Raw genomic sequence first — 2,129 nt, 5'->3', positions numbered from 1 at the left:
ACAGCGCCGATTCATTTAAAAAATTTCAATGACAATGAAATCAGGGGAAAAGGACTAAAATGATTTTCTGTGAATTGCATAAGTTTCTAAATATCAAAGATTCAAAAGTTCTTGCCTGTCAGATACTTTTCTTTTTAAAATGGGAGACAGATGGGGAAGGCGGTGAAGACATTGATGGATGTCTTAATCCAGAAACAGGTTTCTGAGTCTTGAATATATCTTGCCAATTATCAACAGTAGCTTTGGTCTCACCCTCAGTTCGTTGCTGAAAGTGTGGAAAGAGAACCAACAAGTGATGTTGGTGTTGCTTGGAGACACTGACATGACCCAAGAAGTGTTGTCTGTGGGAAAGTGACAGTGGTACCACCTGCAACAGGAATGATTAATTGCTGTGAGGTATGAGTGACAGCATTTATCAGAATGCTAAACCTTTGAGATCAATTTTTGGGGCAGAAGAAGATACTGAGTTATGATAATCACTTCCCTGCTTGTCCCATGTTGCTTCCACTTTATGGTTCACTCCCAAAAATTCATTTTGCATAGGCTAATATAAAGCAAGAATAGTTCTTATCTAATATTTTGCAAACATCACACCTACTCAATCTTTCTTTACTTATTGATTTTCAAAACAATGTCCTTAATATTCACATAAATGGTACAGATTCATAATACTTGATTACAATTTGATTTAGTGACGTTTTCATTTTAATTTAATGTACCCGTTGTTTTAGAGTGATACAGAGCTGGTCAGTTCTATATCCCTTTCTCATTTCCTTATTCTTTCCCTTTTTGAGCCTCAGTTTATAAATTAAGCAGAAAACAAAATAAAAATACATTAAAAAAAAAAAAAAGGCACCAGCACCGTGCTGGGAAATGACCTCAGCGGTGCGGAGACATGGCGGGCAGCACCAACAGCCAAAGCGCTGGAAGTGGGACACATGCACCCTGCCCAGCAAGCTGGGGCGGCGACAATCCTGCAGGTGCTTTCGTTAGTGTCCCACCTCAGTAGAGAGCTGCCAAGTGCGCCTGGCAGAGAGGACTAAAAACACCAGTCTTTTGATGCAGAGACTCAGCAGCTGCTGAAGACAGCGCTCAAAGATCCAGGTGCCATAGGCTTGGAGAAAGTGGCTCATGGGATTGTGGACCGTTCTCTGCAGGATTGTGTGTTCAGCAAAGAAGTAGAACAGCATTGAGGCCGAGAGCAAGCAAGCAGGTTGAGTGGCTTCTGGCGGGGACTGAAGTGGCTGCAGCAGGAGCACCAGGCCTGGGAGCAGCCGTCAGCCCGGTCCCTGCAGGGATGGGTCGGCTATGTCACCTGTATCTGCAACCTCTTTGACAACCTGAGGGTGAACAACAACCCCCTGATGGCCCAGGTGACCCCCGGCGATCTCAGCCTCTTCTAGTGGGCCCAGCCTGACAGTCTGAGCAAGGAGGAGGTGGGCCGCCCGGTGCCGTGGCTGTAGTGTGGGGTGGGGGGGAGCAGCTGGAGAAGATGAACACAGTGCACAGATGAACACTTGGTCCTGATCTGGGCTGGCTTCCTGCTCCCAAGCCCAGGTGCTGCTACTGGAAATCGCCGAATTTCAGACAGCCAGCTGGAAGATGACCCTGGCTGTCCACGAGGATCACTACAGCAAAGTCTCCCAGGAGGCCTCCAGATCAGGCTGCCTCTCCAGCGGCACCGGCCTTTCACCTAACCTACTTCCTAGGTTCGCGGTGCAGTCGGCCTCTCCCAAAGACTCCCTCTTCGAGACTTTCAGCAGCTCCTGCGGTGTTTCCCACTTACACTGTGGTCCTTCCCTGAGCACCTTCCTTCCCGGATTCAAGGATTGGGGGAGACAACAAACGGACTCGTCCCCACGTCCCATTAGCCTCTTCGTCATAACCTCCCACCTGGGCCAGGCAGAGAACGTCAGCTTCTAACAACCACTGCACTGTGTAGTCACTGGTGTAAGAGCCATCTTGGTGCCTCAGTTTCCCATCTGTAAAATGGGTACCATAGCTACTGGTGGGATACTTTGGCATGTCAAGGGGCGGAACACAAATGACAGTAGAAATTGCTTTTTATACATTTTGCGCAAGGACCACTTCAGAAACAAATCTATTTCCAGTGGGTTTTAATAAATGAC

The 2,129-nt window shown here is 47.5% G+C and overlaps 1 pseudogene; it reads left to right on the top strand.

Moving 5' to 3' along the window:
- Nucleotides 1–938: 938 nt before the first annotated feature.
- On the top strand, nt 939–1,923 carry LOC123775915 (MIF4G domain-containing protein pseudogene; annotated as a pseudogene).
- The last annotated feature ends 206 nt before the right edge of the window (nt 1,924–2,129 follow it).

This window comes from Ursus americanus, chromosome 8, assembly GCF_024610735.1.
Source record: "Ursus americanus isolate L20-20 chromosome 8, mUrsAme1.1.p, whole genome shotgun sequence".
NCBI classification, from domain to species: domain Eukaryota; kingdom Metazoa; phylum Chordata; class Mammalia; order Carnivora; family Ursidae; genus Ursus; species Ursus americanus.
The sequence above is the reverse complement of the archived record's forward strand: the minus strand, read 5'-3'. Positions and strand labels throughout refer to the sequence as shown.